This window comes from Pinus tabuliformis, chromosome 1_2 (assembly GCF_031772625.1).
Source record: "Pinus tabuliformis cultivar Carrire ecotype Pingquan chromosome 1_2, CPIR1, whole genome shotgun sequence".
Lineage (NCBI taxonomy): Eukaryota > Viridiplantae > Streptophyta > Pinopsida > Pinales > Pinaceae > Pinus > Pinus tabuliformis.
The window spans coordinates 110,169,358-110,179,404 of record NC_142298.1 but is presented as its reverse complement, the minus strand read 5'-3'; positions in this window follow the sequence as shown (position 1 = coordinate 110,179,404).

Genomic DNA, 10,047 nt, shown 5'->3' with positions numbered 1-10,047 from the left:
TTAGTTAATTGAAAATATAAAATTAAATAATCAAATATATAAGGATATAAGGATAATAACATAAGAATATAAATTTCTTCTTACTATTTGGTAGGTATATGATGAATTGGTGTCTAATCCTAGAGGCGATGGCTTTGGTGGAGAACAATGTGAGCTTCGAAGGGGCGAGTTACGGGAATCGAACCCTTGATCTCTCTCGGGCTAAAAAGAAGGGTGGATTCAATGGCGATATGCTGGAGCTTGTAGTTTTTCTCTCTAAACTGAATCCTTTAGCTGAGGAGTTCATTCTTCAGCCTCACAGGTCGTCTTATTTTATTTTTAATGGAAATGGCAGCTTCGCTAATAACAGCAGGAGGAAGAAAAACAACTACAATCAGGGTAAAAGGAGGTTCAACGGTACGAACATCAGATTTAAACAGGAGGACAATGTTAGAAGAAAGGTTTATGTTTATGATATGATCAGCAACAACCATCAAGGAAGAAACCTTGCCTTGAGGATTATCTCATTAAGTCTAGCGGTATCGGGATTGAATTGCTCTACAGGAAACTCGATGGTGTTCACATGGAAATGACGAGTGTGCACGTATCCAAGTCCAGATCTGAAAGGAGTACGCAAAACAACGATGACGCTTACTACGTGGACAATGGTTGCAACATCTGTGAAACGTGTTGTTGGATGGCTCCAAGAACCTTTAAAAGGAATGATGAGAGGTCTGCAATATAAAAAAAATGAAACTCGGCGGAAGAAAGTCTCAAAGCTGTGCATATTTGTTTATGGGAGGAGAGATGGACTGCAGACAATGGTTTTTTTTCCATTGGGACAACCTACGAATCTGCGCGATGGACATGTAGTGGTCAGGAGATTCATGCAAAGCAAAAGGACATCTCCAATAGAAAACAACAAAGTTTGATTTAACGAGAAGAGACCGAGCGGAGCATGATCCCATACAACCTAGGGTTTTGGACCCAATCATCAATCGTAGAGAAAACCAACACGAGTTTAAATATGGGACAAAAATCGAGAGGGGGCGGTAGAGGGGCAAACCTAGATCGGGGCGGTAGAGGGGCAAACCTAGATCGGAAGGAATTGTTTCAGGTTTTTATCAAAAACATTTCTTGGAAATCGATAATGTTAAGGGATCAATATTTATGGGAAATCGATAATGTTAAGGGTCCGGAGTACGGATCAAATGTCAGATCCGAAGCAAAATGGCCAAAATGTCATATTTCTATTTCATTACAAAATTTGATTTTTTTCTAGGAAAGCATTGCAGGTAGAGATACTTTTGAAAGACTATGGTATTCAAAGGAACTCTACCATTATCCATAATATTGGGTTATAAGGAGGTGCCCCAGGAGCAAGCACATCAACCAGATCAACACTGCTAGACAAGGGTCAGGTTTCTTTCAAAGATGTATTAAGAGGGAAAGTTGGCACTGAGGACAAACAAATCCCAAATCTGACAATGCGAGGTCTGTACATAGTAGAAAAGATGGAAAAACCTCAAGATTTGTCCATAGAACTACCAGAAGTAAGTGGTCTCTTCAATACCTTACAAGAACAACCTATCATTTGTCAATTTAATGGTTTCTTGCCCAAATCTAAAGATCTAAGTGAGTGGATCTACCTAAACTAGACCAGAGACTGTGATATTTATCTGTGTGTAAAAGGTTTTTTTGTTCAATTTGATACCCAAAAAGATTACAATCATGTCATAAATGACAGACCATGGTTCTAGGGAAGGGAAGATTTCTTCGTAACCCCATGGTTCCCTAGTTTTGATGCAAACTCAATAATGGTTTCAAAAATGTTTGTTTGGGTAAGGCTACATAATCTCCCACTACCTTTTTGGTAGCATCTAGTCCTAGAAGTCATTGAAAACTCTCTGGGAAGATTCCTAAAGCTGGATCGAGAAAGAATGGAAAAAGGGATCTTCACTTTTGCCTGAATTTGTGTGGAGATGGACTTAACCAAAGGCCTCCCGGAATGTATTCATTTGAAACATAAAGATTTTAAGTGGACACAATGTTTAGATTTTGAAAACACTACCTTTAGATGCCGGGTTTTCCACCAAACATGGCACTTGCAAAATACATGCAAACAAGCAAAGGAAAAAACAAAGAAGAGACCGTAAAAACCAAAAGGATGGAAATTTCCAGAACCCCGTCATCAAATGATGAGGATGAAGAAATGGATAAAACCTAGCAACAACCGGAGACAAAAAAACAACAAGACTCCTAAGAGGAGGGAGAAGAAATGGTGGAAGAATAGAAAAGACAAGTAGAGAATCCAAATCAATCAACAACTACTCCGAACATTGAAAACCAATTAGAGGAAAAAAACAATCAAGGCACAGGTGGAGTTAAGCGATCTCACGTCGCTGAACGTTTTGACTTGGATAAAAAAGCTCCAAACATCTCCAGAAATAATGAATTGGCAATTGTCTTTACTACTCCATCACTTGGGGTTTGGAAAAAGTCCAAAATAAAAAAGGAAAAAAGGAAAAGTCTAGTTTATTTGGCAATTTGTAATTTTATTTTATATTTATATTTTTATTTTTTGGTAGCTTGTGTATGTACACACAGCTCCCTCAAGTAATTCCTGAATGATTTATGCATCTACACAATGTAACTTTTCATTTTTATTAATAGAAATTTAGTGATTTTTTCTTTGGAAAAAAACACAATAATATAAATTATAAATGAAAAAATATAATAGTGATAATATTCAAATAGTCAAAATTGATAATTAATATAGATCATAAAGAGACAAGTAATTAATAGTTAAGAATAAAAAAATTATTTAATTACTACGACAGTTTTAAAGTTCATTATAAAATATCTAATGTAAAGAAATAATATTGAATGTTAAAGTTTACATGAAATGTTTTATAACTAATATTAAAGCTTTGTACTAATTAAATAATTTATTTTTTCTTAACTATTAATTAGTTATCTCTTTATGGTTAATATTAATTACTCATTTGACCATTTTAATATTATTACTATTATTTTTCATTTATAATTTGTATTCTTATATTATTATTGATATATATTTGATTATTTAACTTTATATTTTCAATTAACTAATATAAACATTTTAATTAATCAATATTCTTTTTATTTTTAATTATCTAACATTTAACTAACATCTCTTTTTTTTGAATTTGCATCTCTCATCTATTTATCTAACGAAGCATTACCAAATTTCTTATTAACATCCTCATGATACGCAAAACTTGTTGGATCAAGACTTCGACTAAAAAATTTAATGTGATGGATCGAGAAATGCAAAATCAAAATTTCTCCACTCACAGAAGCCTTAACTCTAAAGCATGTGGATTTTCTCACCATGTTTGGAGAGGAAAACCCACACATAATTATTCTTATAGATATCCTTATTGATGAATACCAAGACCATGACCCTTGACCTATAAATCCAATCCAAGACAAAAGACACCAATCCTCTTCTTACTGCTGAGATCATCATCATTATTACTGCTTTGCCAAGATCATTATTACTGCACCTTGACTGCTCATTGAGATCACCACTGTGCCTTTACTGAGATCATCTATGCACCTTCATTACGATCACCATCACAATAACGAGGTCCATATGTGTGTATTCATGAGAGTTGCACTGAGAACTTTTACATGATCAAGACTTTGTAACTATGTCTTCATAATATCCATGACAGAGACTAAATTCATGACTGCGTCAAGATTACATGTCAAGTTAATGCATGACAGTGTGAGATCATACTCAAAACATGTCACTGTGAGATAGAGAGTGCTATTGTAGGATCATTGATGTCCTCTTCATCTTAATTAAGACGAGACTATAACAATACTGAGATAGTATTCTGAGAGTGTAAGTATGTCGAGACGGTGACTGCAACCTGGGTGCCAAGGAAGTGGTATTCACCTAGAATATACCCAACATGCATTATGAGCAGACTTCAACATTACCTTCCTATGGCATACGAAACCCTTCCTCTAGCTGCCATCCAAAATTTCAGAGGAATGTAAGTTTTATTCTTGTCATTTTGCGTAGACCCTAGCCACATATATATAATGGTCAGCTTATGCATTTGAGCCAACATGACAATGTGAACAGTTGTGTCTTTTATCGAGATGACATGATTGTGCTAGTTAATTCATTTGCAGGCCAATATGATTGTTCTTCTTAATTCATTTTGCTTGCTTCCTTCTTCAAGGGGATGGTGCTTGTCTTGGAGGGATTTGATCTGGACACTAGGTTGACTCATTTACATTACATATACGCTCAAGAAGAGCTTGACATTCACTCTTTGACTTTCCTAAGAAATGAGCAAGAAACTCATTCTTATAATTCACAAAAAATAATATTTCTTTTTCTTGACAAGTACAAAGATCAAAATTACATTTGTAAATTCCAAACCTAGTTACACTTTCTTCAACACTCCCTCTTAACTAGGGAGGTATTTACAATGGTACTTCGTTATTCTCAATCTGAAGAATTTCTCATAAGAAGAATCGGATTGGTAATCCCATCTATATAGCATCATATCAATCAACATTGTCATAGTGCAAGGCCTTGACTAAAAACTCCATCTATCTACGAGACCATGAGATACAATGCTGGCGAGACCAATGATTTATAGACACCTTCATCATTATCTCTCAAGGTACATACCCACTTGGGTGTTCACTGAGTATGACCTTCTAGGAATATTCCTATCTTGGGTTCCCAACCTTCAAAGAATTTTTGTCCTCTTGCCTAGTCTTATCTTGGATTCCCTACACATCCTCAAAGAGTATCAGATGCTAGATGATTACCCAACTCTCCATTCTTTCTTCCCAAGTGGAGACAAGAATGATGTGTCTATCATGTGTGTACATTTCCATTCATGGCCTTCATCTAGACTTACGGTTGTTAGTCATGGTCTAGTGCATGACACATGACATGGAAAAACACAATTGTCAGTCCTTTGTAATCAGAGGTGATCTAGTTTAAACTCCCTCTTGATCATGGATCTATTAGAGCTCCCTCTTAGCTAGGGACTCTTTTATACATTAGCAAATTCTTCTTCGTGGGTTCTTCAGCTGCTTGATTAACTTCTCTCCTTGATGTCATGAAAATTTAGTTGAGCTTCTTCCTTGTAGGGAAACAACCATCAATCACTTTCCTTCTTATTCTGTCATGTCATTCTTTTCTTGATGGAAAGTGGCCTTCTTGGCATACATATGGAACTTTCTTCATATGGCTACTTATTTTCTCTCCATGCTTCTTTCAGGAGTTTCCATCCATCGCATGAATCTTAGTTGTACTTGTTCTTACAAGTCTTGTTCTAGTAGCCCTACATGAACTCATCCAGATATTACTCAAGAAATCAAAACATCATATTAAATCAAATAATACCTTACGAGATGGATCTTCATCATGACATCTTCCTATAGGTATCATCTTCTTGCATACATGTTGACACACCTCCCAAAGATATCCATTATCAAAGGTCTTCATTATCAGAGTCTTCCTATATCTTCGAGATATTTCCTAGTAAAGTCTTCTTGGTATTTTGGATGTTGATCGCCTTCATTGGGGTTGCATATCAATCTCTTCCTTCCTCCAACATTCCATTCCTAGGATATTTCAATTAGAGTTTCTTAATTATAGTCAACGACCTCATACTTCATGTGAGGACATATTATGTTGATTTCATCTAGTGTGACTTATGCCTTTCTGCATCTTTTCAGAGGAGGAGATCCTTTTCTCTTGATCATCCTTCTTAAGATAAGTGATGATCTATATTACCTGCAACCATACGACATGACATTATAAAACCATATACACACATAGATACCTCATTTTACCTTTAGGTCATCTATTCTTCTTCCAGCGGCTTCCTTGATTAAAGAGATCTTCAATCCCTTGATTTGCTTCATGTCATCACATCGTTATCCCATTGATTCGATAAGTTGGAATTCTTTTAGAAACACTTGCTTACTATCTAGATTAGTGAACCCTACAATGAGGATTCCATCAGAGAATTTTCGAGGATCTTGTATATCCCCAATTGGCAGATGTTTCTTTTTTGACTTGATGTATGATAAGCCTTAGATGACTCCTTTCTTTTCTTCAATTTCTATCGAGGTTCTTAAGAGCTATATACCCTACATGTTTTTCTTCCACGGATTTTTTCCTTCATGATTCCCATGTTGATGTCACGATCTCATTTCTAATTCTTCCATGATGCCTTGATGCATCTTATTATCATTTTCATATCTTATAACACAAGATTTAGGAGCTTATGATATGACCCTTTTGTGAGGGATACTATCTTACTGATACAAGATATTTGATACTCCCTCTTTCCTTGGCCCTTTTCTTTAGCTTCCTCCATCTTTCAATGATATGAGCTTCCAAAATATTTCTATAGAATTGAATCTTCACTATACTTATTGTTTCCTTTGCTTGAGGACCAACCTTTCTTTTCCTTTCTACACGGGGTTGAATTCCTTTATCCTATAGACTGCAACTTGTCTTTCTCTATCTAGCATAGAGACCACAAATTTCTAGGTGAGGTAACCTTCTTTGTTTATTGATATTTTGTTACCTTGCTCATCAATGATGACTACCTGCTCATCAGCTTTTCTAGATTCACATTAAGTTCTTCCTTCATTCTTTGATACCTTTGCTACTGTGTGGGTCTAAGTGACCTTCTTTACTTTACTTTACGAGAGCATATCTAGCATTTCATATAAGTCTCTTTATGTCTCATCCTCTGTTATTTAGGTATGAGAGGACTTTTGAGTGATATCATGTGAATCCTATGAATCTCTTGATGGATTCAAACAATGCCTGACCATCATAGACCTTTTCATAGATATCAATGATTTCTCTTCTCTATGGGGATTATGCCAATCCTCCTTATTCTATGAAAGAACTTTTGATCATATAATTGATTTATAAATCCCCTTCCAATCATTAAATCATTTAACCAAATCTAATTATAAAATTAATATATACTTACTTGGTGTGTGAAGAGGAGATATTCACCTTGATGCTTCTTTTGCTTGAGATGCCCATCATTAGTATCCTTTTAGCATAACTTCCTTGGAGGCCTTCTAGCACCATGACATCAGTGGTCTTGACATCACCGAGACTACTTCATGACCTTCCCAATTCATTTTTGAGGTAATTTGACTTCAACATATTGTTGACATGTTAGTGATACTATGTTCTGATCTGAGAACCATGCTATTGAGATCATAATCATACACAGAATTAGAGACTATGAAAAGTATATTGGTATGGCACTGCATAGTGATGTCTATGTGCATTGTGTAGAGAGGCAATGTACTGAGAGCCCAAACTTGTCAATGAATAACATAGCTAAATTATGGGTGGCATTGTATAGATAGACTGTCTCATCAACGAAATTTCCTTGATGTAATAACTATACTGAGACAGTGAACTAATCATGGATTATAACAGGTACTCCTTGGATTACTTCTGCAATATATATACCTGAGACTATCTTTCATGGCATGGACAAAGTCCAGTGATAAAGAAGTGAGGCTCACTAACCTACTTCATCAAACTGAGCATGGATTGAGTGCATGACTGTAATTACCGAAGTTGATACTCCATGATTGTTGTTGACCTTCTTGTTGTATACTTACTCCTTTAATCCTTTCAACGTTCTTTGATATCCTTGAAGACAGATCCTTGTATGTCTCTTTTGATGCCATTCACTTGACTTTAGCACCTTAGATCTAATACCATGTTGAAGAATCTAGGGAAATTAGCATTAGGTAGATTCTTCTATACTTGATAACAATTTGTGAAATGATTTTACTATTTATCTTATCTTGATCTTCTTCTTATTATGAGTGTGTGTGTTTACTTCATCAAACTGCTACCAAAACAAAGAGACAAGAACACAAGAAGTGGCATTTTTCCAGGGCCAAAACCTCTCCCTCTTGGAGAGGAAAACCCGCACATAATTATTCTTATAGAGATTCTTATTTATGAATACCAAGACCATGACCCTTGACCTATCAAGCCACTCCAAGACCAAACACACCAATCCTCTTCTTACTATTGATATCATCATCATTATTACTGTTTTGCCAAGATCATTATTGTTGCACCTTGACTTCTCATTGAGATCACCACTTTTCCTTTACTGATATCATCTCTGCACCTTCATCACGATCACCATCCTAATAATCAGGTCCATATGTGTGTATTCATGAGAGCTGCACTGAGAACTTTTACATGATCAAGAATTTGTAACTACGTCTTCAACATATCCATGACATAAACTGAATTCATGACTGCATGGAGATTACATGTCGAGTTAATGCATGACATTGTGAGATCATACTCAAAACATGTCACTACGAGATAGAGAGTGCTATCATAAGATCATCGAAGTCCTATTCATCTCAATTAAGTTGAGACTGTAGCAGTACTGAGATAGTATTCTAAGAGTGTAAGTATGGCGAGACAATGACTGCAACTAGGGTGTCGAGGCAATGGTATTCACCTGAAATATACCCAACCTACATTATGGACAAAATTCAACATTACCTTCCTATGGCATATTGTTGACACCTAATCCGAAACGGATGGGTGAACTGGACAGTCATCTAGAAGATGAACTGATCCGTTTTTATTTTTGTATATATAAGCATGAGTTACCTAATGAATAACATCAATGAGTTTTGTCTCTCGTTCAATGTGGAGTTACCCTGGCCTGACATGGTATCAGAGCACAGGTCCCAAAATAGTGTAACTCCTGCTGAGCGCTGCATCATCCTGAGCGATTCCCTGACACTGCTGAAGACTGCGCCCTCTGTCCTGAGCGCCTCTGGAGACTGCGCCCTCAGACCATGAGTAATTGATGTGCGTTTTTTACCTGAGCGTTGATGCGTTCATGTATTCCCTGGAACACTGCGTTGAAGCTCCATTTTCTGCTGTCGTAACCATGGTAAAAGCCTATCCCATTACTCTTCTGGTATAATCAACAGAGCATATTGCGTTGATTTGTTTTTGTATGGTCCATCACATTGCGTTGCTTTGTTCTGAATCCCAGCTCCTGTCCACCTGCGTTCGGGCCACAATCATACCACAATCCACATACTCTGCTGCAAACAAATTTTCAGTCCCACTTCGGTTTCCTGGCATCATACCGCCTCACCGATTCGGCTTTCCTTCTCGCTTCGCCTCACCTTGAGAAACACTTGAAGACTACGTTGTATTAATGTATTGAAGACTGTGTATTGAAGCCTGATATGAAGACTGTGTTGATGTATTAAAGACTGCGTTGTGTTGATGTATTGAAGACTTCGTATTGATGTATTGAAGCAACGAAAGAAGACTACGTATTGATGTATTGAAGACTGCGTATTGATGTATTGAAGCCTGTAATGGTTACTGCGTTTTTTTTTATAAAAATGCGACTGCGTTTTTTATTGAAGACTGACATATTTTTTGCCAGAAACCAAGATGCCATGCGAAGGAAGGAAAGCTTGTAAAGTGATGCTCTCGGCATTGGTTGTTGCCAGAAACTAATTTTTGGTAAAGTTGAATGCTCCCTTACTTTGTATGTGTAGCGGAATGTTGCATGCAGTTTTGAATGGTGTTTGGTGCATGGTTATGCGTTGGTAAAAGTTGTGTGTTGGTGACTGTGTGAGTTAATGAAGTTGAGCAATTATAAAAAAAAAAAAAACCTATCCAAACAGTGTTCTTTGAATGCGCTGTCCAAAAGACTTTATGTTTGAGTTTTTGAATGCGCTGTTCATACATTAGTTCACTATTTCAAAGTTTTTCCAGTAGTGCTCTATGAAATGTTTTAGAGCCTTTGATGTATGAAGGAAAATGGAACACCATTGAATCTGTTATCAAGTAAAAGACTGTTTTTAATAACTGATGCATTGTTACATACAGAGGTTACATAAGGCTGTGGCATAAAATGCATAAGGCTGTGGCATAAGATTTTTTTCCAGCAGAAGTCTTTTATCAACAGAAGTTTTTTTTTAGCAGAGATTTTTTTTTAC